This window comes from Phoca vitulina, unplaced genomic scaffold (assembly GCF_004348235.1).
Source record: "Phoca vitulina isolate PV1807 unplaced genomic scaffold, GSC_HSeal_1.0 scaffold4, whole genome shotgun sequence".
Lineage (NCBI taxonomy): Eukaryota > Metazoa > Chordata > Mammalia > Carnivora > Phocidae > Phoca > Phoca vitulina.
Genome location: NW_022589707.1, coordinates 72,746,900 through 72,759,869, shown reverse-complemented (window position 1 = coordinate 72,759,869; position 12,970 = coordinate 72,746,900). Strand labels below are relative to the sequence as shown.

The 12,970-nt window shown below is 38.9% G+C and overlaps 1 protein-coding gene and 1 pseudogene across 2 annotated transcripts in view; one reads left to right on the top strand and one right to left on the bottom strand.

Moving 5' to 3' along the window:
* Positions 1–12,970, bottom strand: part of CACNA2D1 (calcium voltage-gated channel auxiliary subunit alpha2delta 1) — a 491,057-nt gene that overhangs the window by 385,213 nt on the left and 92,874 nt on the right. The gene's annotated exons all lie outside the window — the stretch shown is intronic.
* LOC116630521 lies at positions 5,749–7,530 on the top strand (annotated as a pseudogene).

Genomic DNA, 12,970 nt, shown 5'->3' with positions numbered 1-12,970 from the left:
CCAGGAACATGAGTTCCTGAAAAGATTAATTGATTTGGGGTACAAACAGATAAACCTCAACATCACTGTAATTGATCCAGGACATTTAGTTCTTTGCAGTAAAACCGATAAAGCTAATTGGAGCGAAAGGCAGGTGGGCTCTGCGCTATTAATATCGTGTTCACTTCTGTATGAAGTCTGACCTTCTTCCTGTGGTATAGGGACTATGACAGAATTCAGAGTTGGTAGAGATCAGTTCCAAATATACAATTTGTACTTTGCATTATGTACTAAACATAATGTCACTTATTAAGTCACTACCTACAAATGCCAGATTTATTATAAGTTCTTTAAACAAGAAATGGGTTATGAATCAGAAACAATTCAGTTCAAGTATATGCAGATCCTCTCAAATATATACAGAATATTCTCTCAAATTGATTCTAGGGTAATTTTTTAATGCTTAGAAAATTAAAAAAAAAGACAGTACCTAATTCACAAATAAACTTTAAATAAATGAAGTTAAGGAAACTTACATCTACAGTCCCAATACAAATTTCCTGTTGTACTTTGTAAGGTATAAAACAACATATGAAATGTTTCTTGGTAATAAAAATGAATTAAAACCATATAACTGCCCCACCAAAAGAACTAATTTTTGCTTCTGTTTTTTTTAAGATTTTATTATTTATTCATTTGAGAAAGAGAGAGAGAGAGAGAGAGAGCACAAGCAGGGGGAGGGGCAGAGGGAGAAGCAGACTCCCCGCTGAGCAGGGAGCCCCATGCGGGGCTCGATCCCAGGACCTGGAGATCATGACCTGAGCCTACAGCAAACGTTTAACCACCTGAGCCACCCAGGCTCCCCTTGCTTCTGGTTTTAAAGAATATAATATTCTTTGTTGTTGCAAGAGGTACTGCAAAGCCTCTCAGAAAGTCTCCTGGTATATGTTTACTAAAAGTTTTCAGAGGAGAAGGGCTCAAGTGGATTTTTAAGATTATATGATATATTTTTACAAAGTACATACATTTATAATTCTTCCGGCCACAAAATAAACCCCATTTCTAAAATATTTAACATGTTAACATGGTTTTTTAAAACAGAACCTTAAGAATATTCCGTTTTCTCTTCCTAGTCCTTTTTTTTCTTTTTTTTTAAGACTTTATTTGAGAGAGAGAGAGAGCACACAAGCAGGGAGAGAGGCAGAGGGAGAAGGAGAAACAGGCTCCCCACTGAGCAGGGAGCCCAATGCGGGGCTCGATCTCAGGATCTCAGGATCATGACCTGAGCCAAAGGCAGATGTTTAACTAACTGAGCCACCCAGGTGTCCCTTTTTTTCCTTTTTAAAAAAATAATAGTCTGTTTTACCATTTTATCTAATCTCTTTCCAGAAAAAAATAAATAAATAAAACAAAAGAACATTGTGAAAATAATATGAGTTTCTGATACCAGACAGAGCTCCATGCAAATCATATGTCAATTCCTCTTGCACTGCGTGACACTGGTTTCCATTTCTTCTACTAGAAAGAGTGTAGCATATAATGAGAATCCTAGACGGGACGTTTTTCCTCCTGAATGATATACTCATATGCTTTAATTTTTCTGCAGTTCAAATCCTCTCACTTCCGTCCTTGCCACAAGTTTTGACAGAAAGAATATCTGTCACCTGTCCATTCTTGCTTTCTTACAATCTTAATTAACTGGCTTTAATGACCATTCACTATTACATTCATAAACAACAGAGAATATATTGTCCCTTCCTTTTTCCACTGGAAACCTCTAAGTCTCTTGGCTCCAAGTCCATAGTTCCAAGATAATCTTCAGAATGATACATTTAAAAATAACCTCAAGTGTAACCTTTAAATAGTGACACCATTCATTGATATAACTGCTTCATAAACATATCTAAAGAACTAGTTCAGAAATCATAATACTTACTATTATACCATGGAATAACACAGATAACCCAGAGTAAGACCGGCTTCCAAGTTTTGGATGACCTAGAAGATTGTATTAGCAATCACTTTCAGGCTTCTACTCTATACCACTCTGAGGTGTTTCAGATACATTATATCATTTACTCACTTTAAGAAACCTGAAAAATACATTTAATTAACCATTGCATTAATGAGAATACTGAAATTCAGGCTTTGGAGTATCAGAGTGGAGGCAGTTTGGGTCCCATTTCACATCGTAAAGGAGCAAACCACTGCCCAAAGCAGCCAAAGATAAAATGGTAACATGGCATGTTTAGGCCAAGTGGATCTGCAATACCACTCTGCCCGAGATCTCCCTTGGCTTTAGCAGGATGTGGAGAAATAGGAAGGGCCACTGGGATGAACAAGAAAGGTAGTTCAGAATTAATCAGTCTGCCAGGAGACTGCGTCAGTGAAGAATCAAGGGAATTTCAATGCAGTGCTTGAGACGATGGAAAGTGGGGAGCAGAGTTCCAGCTGAAGGATGATGTTGCAAACCACCCAGAGCTGAGGGGCCTTAAGGAGGCTGAAGAGATTGGCCAAGTTCTTAATAGCATTCATCTTCAATATCTATGCCAAGAGCACAGAAAAGAGCGAATATACTACACATCTTGTCACATGTCACCCAGATGCCAAGTAGCAAAGTTAAGAACATTAGAGATTATTGGAAGGGAGTTGGGACGGAAACCTTGACATTCTGAGACTAAGTTTTCTCCCCCAGAGGGGAAGATAATGGCAGCTCTTAAATAAGTAAAGTTCCCTAAGGAGAAACAAATTTCTTCATATTAAGTCTTAAATATGTAAATTTTGACAACTCCTTCCCTCCCATGGAACTCATCCTGAATAGGCAATCCAGATTTTTGCCATGCCCACAGTCATCTTTCTGAGACAAGTTTTCCTTTTGACAGTCCCTGATGAATGAAGAGTCCTACACATTTCCTTACAAATGGGTAGCAATATTCTAATGTATGACCTTGACCTTGGCCCCTGACTAATTGCATCAGGACATATCAGATCTAGAAGCAGCTAACTTCTGACTCAATGGCCTGTAAACAGGTACAAAAGATTTGTATAAATGATGACAACACACTGAACCAATCACACTCTTTCAACCACATGTGAAACAATAGTTAGGTGGATCAGGGCAGAAGCAGAAGTTTGACTAGTGGAAGGAAGCACACAGATATTACTGAGTGACAGAAGGGATGGCTATGGTAGGGGGTACACTGGCCTCCCAAAGGTATCCACAGGCTAATCTCCAGAACCTGCGACTATACGCTGTTACATGGCAAAGGGGGAATTAAGTTTGAGGATGAAATGAAATTTTACTAATCAGGTGAATTGAAAAGAAAGAGATTTATCCTGGACCGTCTTGGTAAGTACAACGCCATCACAAGGGTCCTGAAAAGTGGAAGGAGAAGACATGACTATGCAAGAGGAAACCAGAGAGATTGTAGCATGAGGAGAAATCCTCCCAATGTTGCTGGCTTTGAAGATGGAGGAAAGGGGCCATGTGCCAAGAGAAGGACTTCCTGATCTATAGGCTGTGAAATAATAAATTTGTGTTTTAAGCCAATACATTTTTGGTGATTTGTCACACTAACAATAGCAAATTAAAACAATGAACTATTTGTGAAGAGCTCCCAGCTGAGAGATAACAATAATAATCAGCCTCTGGATAGTAAGTCTATAATAAACTCGAGTGATTCACTCTTCCAAAAAATAAAAATGCTAAGAAAGACTCCAGGCTTTGAAAGTTGTGATTAACATTATTAATTACCACTTTGCACCTTCGTTTCGTTACTCATTCAATTCATTTCATTCATAGGAAGAATAAGCTCTATTGGGAGAAATGTACAATTTCCGTTCGACTTTACAAAATAATGAAATTATCTCAGACTCCTATTATGACCCTCACAATAATGTGAGATCCTGCGAAGAAATTCTAGAGAGAAAAGCTGAAAATATCAAAATAGATGTGCACACATTGTCCAAAAATATATATGAATGGGATGAACGAATACGATCCTACCTCCTAATAATGAGAGGGACTAAAAGAAAATGTGACAGAACTCCCACCATCATTCTCATTTCACTGTCTTTTCTGGCTAACAGCAGTCCATTCTTACATCTTCAGTACTAATGCAGGCAGGCAAAGAGATGCGTTGTCACCTCAACTGCTTTAGAGACTCACAAAATCAATTTCACTTACTTTTACTTAAATTTTGCAATGTGGGATGGCTTGGTTATATTTTTTTTCTCCTTTATTAAGTGTTTTGTGGGCTTTTGAACTTCTTGTTCCCTAGCAACCGAAAATGTCTTGTTTCTAAAAGATGTATTAACACAAAAGAATGATATAATGTCCTTTCGTGGTCACTTTCAAAGATCAAAGTTCCCTTACCTTAAGAAATTTTGCAATGAATCACAAGTATAATAAAGTCCTTCTTTTTTTTTTTAAGATTTTATTTATTTATTTGAGAGAGAGAATGAGAGAGAGAGAGAGAGCATGAGAGGGGGGAGGGTCAGAGGGAGAAGCAGACTCCCTGCTGAGCAGGGAGCCCAATGCGGGACTCGATCCCGGGACTCCAGGATCATGACCTGAGCCAAAGGCAGTCGCCCAACCAACTGAGCCACCCAGGCACCCAAAGTCCTTTTTATTTATTGTAAGTTACATCATCAGACAAGCTGGCCAACAGAAAGAGATGTTCAGATATGTGAAGAATCCTTCATCTAAGGTAAAAAAATAACTAGTGATACTAGATCTGAATTGACGTTAGAATATATTTTACCAACAACAAAGAATTTTAAAAAGTCTACCTTCCTCCATTGGAAATTAGCAGAGTTAAAAAAAAATTAATACTGCCATAAAAGAATATGCAATATTTACTAATTAACTCCTGATCTCTTCAAACACTCCCCTCCTCCTCTTCAATTAAAACAGTAAGTGAGGCAATCTCAGAAATAAATGTCAAGTTTTGAAAATCTCTCACTCTTTAATACTCTAATACATTGTCAGCTGTGTTTAACACAATTGGTAAAAATCACTTTAAATTATAGCCTTTTGTTTCCTTTCCCCCTATAACCTAGCTTTCTGAGATAGAATACTACCTCTGAACTTTTTATGGCTTGAGATTTCCATTCAGCTACCTTTAAGCAAATGCAAACATCATCTAACATAACTTATTAAGTATCACGTTTGTTATATATTTCCTATTTCCTTTAACCAGAATGTAAATTTTAAGGGGACAGACATTTTTGCCTGTTCCGTTCACTGGTACAGAGCAGCACAGAATCCAGTGCGTACACAGATACTAGGTCCTAGGAGCACTAGTAATTAGTAACGAGTAGATACTAGTTACTGCACCTAGGCTTTGCTAGGAATGTGAATGCTGACTTGTAGCAAGTTCCTCCTTGTATTTTAAAATTAATATTTATTTTGAACCTAAAAAAATAACAAAGTCATGTAAGGTGCTATGCAATTAGATAATGGAATTTATATACAACACCCGAATGATAATTAGATCCCAAAAATAGAGTGGATACACAAAATGAGGTAATGCGCAATACGAAGAATATTAGGGTTCCACTGAAGAGGTACAGAAAATTGTGTTGTCAGAATTCAGAGGAAAGTAAAATCACATGGGTTATGATCGACAAAAGATGGGATTGCAGCCACACTTTGAAGGATATATGTATTAATAAGGGAGGAAAGCAATCAGAATGTGTGTGATATAAGGAATTATTGGAAAATATGGATTGAAAGGCAAAATGAGACACTATCATGGGCACCTATAAAATTCAGGGTACTTCCTCAGCTTGGATTGGCATCCCAACCATGTTTTGCTGGCAGCAGGATCATGTGATTTCAAATGCGGAGTGTCTTCTGCCTACACTCCAGAAGTGGATGAAAAGCCAGCCAGTATGCCCTGGGGCAGCAAGATGCCTCTTGGTCAGCTGATGTCAGAGTCTGCGGGCAGCCGCACTGCTGGCGGGGTGCATGGGGTCAGCTCGTCTCCCAGCGGGAGCCGCCTGGCCTGGGTCCGCCAGGACTGCATCGTATCCGTTGCCGATGCCTCGAGAAGTGTGCAGGGCTCAACTCTGGAAAGAGAGTTCCTGCCCCTCCTGAGTGTGGCATTTGTGTCGGAGAACAGCGTTGTAGCTGCGGGCCATGACTGCTGCCCAGGGCTCTTTAACTACAATGACCGTGGCTGCTTGACCTTCATGTCCAAACTAGACATTCCAAACCAGAGCATCCAGGCAACATGTCTGCCAAGGAACGCTTCCAGCCACGACTGAGGACCGCAACACAGCCCTGGAGATGCGCCACCAGAACTGCCTCACTCAAGTGTCTATTTAGGAGGTGGACGAGCGAGACTGTCGCAAACTGTGCACCGCTGCCATCGATGGGAGCCAGGACAATTTGGGATTTCCAGACCTTAAGAGTCTTCCCTCCAGGGCCTCCTGATAATGGGAAGCTGAGTGAGCCTCCCACATGCAGCACGACAAACTGACAGACTGACAAACTGACAAATGTGCTGACGCAGCCCTGGCGTGTGCGTGGCAGTGAGGAGAGCCAGCCGCAAGGAAACACGGAAGACACATTTCGCGCAAATATCATCTGTGTGTTTTTGTTTGAATATAATTGGTGACAGTGTTGGTTTTTTAAAAGCAGCAGTGATTTGGGGGTTTTTTTGGTTTTTGTTTTTGCTATTTCATTCCATTCTTGACCAAAGCTGCTCTTTAAGTAGTTTATTATGGAAAATTTTCACACTAACTTAAAGGAAAGGGTGGGAGGTAAGTAAATTCGTCTGTAAACAATTAAATAAAAATACTGAATGTGAAAAAAAAAAATTCAGCGTAATGGTTTACACCTTATAATAGTCAACTCCAAGCTATCTTGTTCAGAACTCCTAGTAAAATTAGCACATAGGAAGAATTCAAAATATAACATAGGCTTACTATGAACATCATCTGAATATAGGTATACACACCCATATAATTATATACATATACACACATACACACATATACATGCATACACATATACAATTGATCATGTTCTCGAATTTATAGTGCATATTTTCTGAGGATAACTATATCCAACTGGCATTCAAAAATCAAACATAAGAGTTCAATATTTCCCTAGTCTTTCCATTCTTTCTATCTGATATGATATAGCTTTTTAGCTGAGACAGTATCACATTTCAAATGAGACATTATCTTTAAGAAGAGTATTTAGGAAGAATGAAGTCACAATTGGAGAACCTTCCACAGCATATATTGCTACGTGCTCTAGTTCTTATTGACAAGAATTTGATGGTGACACTTTCAAGCTTGCGTTAAAGATGGTAGAAGGGAAGGGGAAAGAAAAAAAAAAGATGGTAGTAGGACCAGAACAAGCAACAACCATAAACATGCCTGTGCTTTCTTCATACTACACAGAGGAACAGGCGCTAATATTTAACTACAAATGCAAGTGAAATATAAGGACTCATTCCTGGAACACAGTAACTAAACTATAACAAAGACTAAGGTGAGCAAAAAAATAATTCATAGCAAGAATTCTTCAGTTTATAGCTTGGAGATACTTCACACATAAAGTAAAGAGTAAAGATTCTGGGGCGCCTGGGTGGCTCAGTCGTTAAGCGTCTGCCTTCGGCTCAGGTCATGGTCCCAGGGTCCTGGGATCGAGCCCCACATCGGGCTCCCCGCTCAGCGGGAAGCCTGCTTCTCTCTCTCCCACTCCCCCTGATTGTGTTCCCTCTCTCACTGTGTCTCTATCAAATAAATAAATAAAATCTTTAAAAAAAAAAAAAAAAAAAGAGTAAAGATTCTGAGTATCTTTAAGAAGACTCAGAATCAGGAACACCTGGGTAGCTCAGTTGGTTAAGCGTCTGCCTTCGGCTCAGGTCATGATCTCTGGGTCCTGGGATCGAGCCCCACATTAGGCTCCCTGCTCAGTGGGGAGTCTGTTTTTCCCTCTCCTTCTGCCCCTCTCCCCCACTCACGCTCTCTTCACCCTCTCTCTCTCTCAAGTAAATCTTTTTTTTTTTTTAAAAAAAGAAAGAATACTCAGAATTAGGGGCGCTTGGGTGGCACAGTCGATCAAGCACCTGACTCTTGGTTTTGAGTCAGGTCATGATCTCAGGATCCTGGGATCGAGCCCTGCATCAGGCTGCACGCTCAGTGCAGAGTCTGCTTGTCCCTCGTCATCCCCCTCTGCACCTCCCTCCCCCAAATAAATAAATAAAATCTTCAAGAAAAATAAATACTCAGAATTTAAAAAAAAATGAATAGTCAGAATTAAAACAAGGAAAGCATTAAGAAACATAAAATAAGAAACCACCTACTTGGTTTTTTTGGTTTGTTAATTCCAGAGATAACATTTTAACCTAGCCTCTTTCTCTTTACACATCCGGAGCTATATACGAATTGTATACGTATTTTGAACAGCAAATTCATATGCAATTAAAAGTGGAAGAGAAAATACTAGATTCCATTAAAGCTGAATTAAAAAAATAATTAACCATAGGCTGAATGAGCTGCTTGCTTAATGTCCCTAACCCCAAATGGCCCAAATTCATTTTACTGCCAACAAAAGAATTTTAAAAATTTGCTCTTAACCATTATACCTTATTAACAAATGGCTTTTCTCAAGAAAACTGCTACCTACCAATGCTGATTGGTATTAGCAATTTTACAAATTTATGTTCATTTAAAGAAGTCCATACATTTGCCCTTGCCTCAAATGTTTCAGTCCTTCTAGAGAAGTTTTTCAGACATTTTTACCAGATAACTCTTGGCTGTGAGATGTCCTGTGCATCGTAGGATGTTTAGCAGCATCCTCAGCCTCTACACACTAGATGCCAGGAGCAACCCCCTCCCCCAGTTGTAACAAGCACAAATGTTTCCAAGCATCGACAAATGTCTCCTGGGGGACAAAACTGCCCCCGGATGAGCACCACAGCTCTAGATATAAAGACAATAAATGTCTTTAGGAAAAATAAATAATAAGAAGCTGTATGTTGTATACCGAGAGCATGCAGTAGCAAATAATGGTCTTTGATGCCATTCATCTTCATTCTAAAGAAGCTACTGCTTGGCTCTATCATTTAGGGGTTCTTAGCTTCCATCTTCGTTGTGTAGCTCAGAGACAAGAAAAGAGCACAGGTAGCATTGTTATCATTCTCTCTGTGATTAGTATTACCAAACCATTAGATTGCTATTTGGAAAAACAATGAATAATCAATCATGTATCCTTCAAGTACTAGTAAAACTTAAGTGTTAATTATTGATTGATAATGGAACAGATTGGTAAGGTAAAAAAGAAAACATTTTAACAGTCTTTCACTATTAGTGCTTGTGAACACACAGTACTTCATTTAAAAGCCTGTTAATAAAATATTGAAAGTCGCCATCAGATTAGAAATCCCCTAGAGTTTATTCCATACCTTTGACAATGAATGTAATTAGCCACTGTTTAAAAAAAAAAAAATTAGGTTCTTACTTTAAAATCTCCAGTAAGCGGGTGAAGGGAATCCATATTCTGATAGTACTGATAGTACTATGTGGAGTCAAAATAGATTTCTGTCTACTTAGAGGAAAAAAAAAAAGTGTTTTTTTCCCCCCTAAAATAGCTACAATCTCAAGTTGCCTATGTAATTATGGCAACTCATTTGGTTACATTTCATCACTGAGAGAATAAGGCAATTCTAAATAAAACCAGAATGTAACGTAACAATAAATAGTGATATTTGAAAAGTAATTATACTATTCTTGCAAAGTAGTTCTATTACATTTATAAAGTAATTATGTTACTTTTATAAAGGAATATGAATATAAAGCTACATTTTAACATGCAGTAAGCATTTGACTTTTTCATAGCATCTTCTATTGCTTTCATGTTTCATTTCATATTCCCTTTTACCCCTATAACATTTCTGCAAGGAAGAGAGAGTGTTAGGATCTATTTCACTTGACAAGCACGTAACAGGACATCTAACACCATCCAGCTACTTAGCAGCACTCCCCAGAGGAGAAAAGAAGATCCCAGCCCTTGTTGCCTCTGCATGTTGCTGATTCTCTAGTCGGAATCACCAATGATTAATTATGTTCTGCTCTGGAGTATCTTCTTTTGTAAATAGATTAATATATTAAACTCTCCACCACCTAGAAAATGAATATTCTATTTACATAAGTGACGCGACCACAATGTCAAAGTAAAAGCATCAGTCTGTTAATACCATGAGTTACTAATGAAATTATTCACTTAAAACACTTATGTAGGGCGCCTGGGTGGCTCAGTTGGTTAAGCGACTGCCTTCGGCTCAGGTCATGATCCTGGAGTCCCTGGATCGAGTCCCGCATCGGGCTCCCTGCTCGGCAGGGAGTCTGCTTCTCCCTCTGACCCTCCCCCCTCTCATGTACTCGCTCTCTCTCATTCTCTCTCTCTCAAATAAATAAATAAAATCTTAAAAAAAAAAAAAAAAAAAAAAAAAAAAAAAAAAAAAAAAAAAAAACACTTATGTAAATACTAACTTAATTAAGAGTACTGAATGCTCAATATTTAGACATGTTTCATATTGACAGCTTTGAGAGCATACTGAAATATGAAGGTATTGATTTTCACATAACTTTAACTTATGAAATCATAACAGTGAATCAAAAACCAGAAAGTTCTATGATGATGCCACTGCAGAATGATTTTATCTTCAAAAATACACTTCGGAGGGGGGGAATAATCCACAGATTTTCTTAAATATGTTTGCATATTCTAGGCAAACATGTTAGAGACCCAGACAGAATTTGCATTTAAGAAGAAAGCCTTAAAACAAGGTGACAGGCATAATTTCAGCTCTCTTAGAAAGCTAAAAGGATACAATAATCTCCGTTAACAAAAAATTTTGATTCCCAGACCATCCTTCATTGTCAGAAGATACAACACAACATTAGAATTGAAATAGAAGGGGGGTATGGAGTAGTGTCTGATAATGTGGGCGAAGATCTCAAAATGCATATATTGTTAGGTATAACTATAGGACAGCCAGTGCACCCTCCAAAAATACAAGCTGAGTCTGGGAAGCTTACAGAGCATCAAAAAAAAAAAAAAAAAAAAAAAACTGTAAGAGAGGCCTGATAGCATAAGCAGGATAGGAAAGGAACAGGGAAGAAAATGTAGCAGGGAGGCTTGGGATTAGTGTGATGTCCAGAAGCTTGCAAATGTCTATGTCTCCAGCCACAGGGAGCAGAACATATACAGCGAGTCAGGCCTTTACTGTCCCTGGGCCCCAGGCAAGTGAAGACCCAGGGCACAAAATTTCAGGAGCTACTCACTCACTCTGAGTAGGGCAAGTTGACAACTCTCCAAACGGGTGTCTCCTTCAATTCTGCGTCCTCTGAACGTGCCTCACCTCAGTCCAGGTTCTGTGGGTCCCCCTGCCTCACCTGACCCCCATAAGGAAAAGAGACCTACTTGGAAAGACCTATTTGGAAAAACTCTACCTCTTTCAAAATAGTCTTCACACCTGCTGCCTAATATCAAATTTGTTCTGCTTACAGATGAAAGAGTTACTACAGATTTAATGTGAATGATAACCATCAGCCCCCCCCCTTTTTTTTGGTAATAGGAGGCCCTGAGAAAGTCTTGGATTCCTAAAGGGAAAGGGGAGGTGCAAAGAAACAGAACAAAAGAAACAACAAACTCCCAGGGGCTTGTGATTTGCTTATAGTGTCATGATCTGCTTTCCCCAGAGCAGGGTCACCCAAGCGGAACAACTGAGGATCTCTGACCTATTTGCAGAGTTCTGTTTTCTTTTGCTGTAACTTTTTGCAGATTCAGAAGTGTATTTTATAGAAAAACAAACAGTGGTTCATATTTACCAATCTATTTTTTATTAAAAAACTTTTTCTTGGGGCACCTGGGTGGCTCAGTCGGTTCATCGGCCCACTCTTGATTTCAGCTCAGGTCTTGATCTCACGGTCGTGAGATCAAGCATCTGGGTCAAGCTGGGCTTGAAGCCCACTTAAGATTCCCCTCTCAAAGACACCTGGGTGGCTCAGTCAGGTAAGCATTGGACTCTTGATTTGGGCTCAGGTCATGATCTCAGGGTCCAGGGATCAAGGCCTGCATTGGACTCTGCACTCAGCATGGAGTCTGCTTGTCCCTCACCCTCTGCTCCTCCCTCTGCATTCTCTTTCAAATAAATAAAAAAATAAAATCTTTAAAAAAAAACTCTCTCTCCCCCTTCTTCTGCCCCTCCCTCCCCCACATGTGTGCATGCTCTCTCTCTCAAAAAAAAAAAAAACAACCCTTTTTCATAAAACAAATTCATTATTATAGAACCTATAATTCAGAATACCTGATAATTTAGATATTGGTTGAAATTTAAGTATATCTTTACATGAAATATTTTATCAACATATTACATGAGAAAATGGTTGCTGGTAAATGTTTTATAAACTTAAAAACTTTGTTTCCAGGACGCTTGGGTGGCTCAGTGGGTTAGGCATCTGCCTTCGGCTCAGGTCATGATCCCAGGGTCCTGGGATCGAGCCCCACATCAGCTCCCTACTCAGTGGGGAGTCTGCTTCTCCTTCTGCCTCTGCCCTCTTCCTCCCCCTGCTTGTGCTCAAACTCTGTCTTTCTCTGACAAATAAATAAAGAAATCTTCAAAAAAAAAAAAAAAAAACCTGTTTCCAAGATTAAGACCACGTTGATGTTTTAAATGTTATTTCTTCATTAATATATGATGATCAGCCTCTCCATTTGCCAGCTACAGGAATTTGTATGTCTGTGTGTGTGTGTGTGTGTGTTTAAAAGTAATAAAATGTCTTCCCTTTGCTGAAAGATTTTAAAGAAGAACCAAACAAATAAAAAGACATCCTGTGCTCATGGACTGGAAGAATTAATATTGTTAAAACAGCCATACTACTCAAAGCCATCTGGAGATTCAATGTAACCCCTATCAAAATATAAAAGGCATTTTTCAAGAAATAGAATAATCTGAAAGTCTGTGTA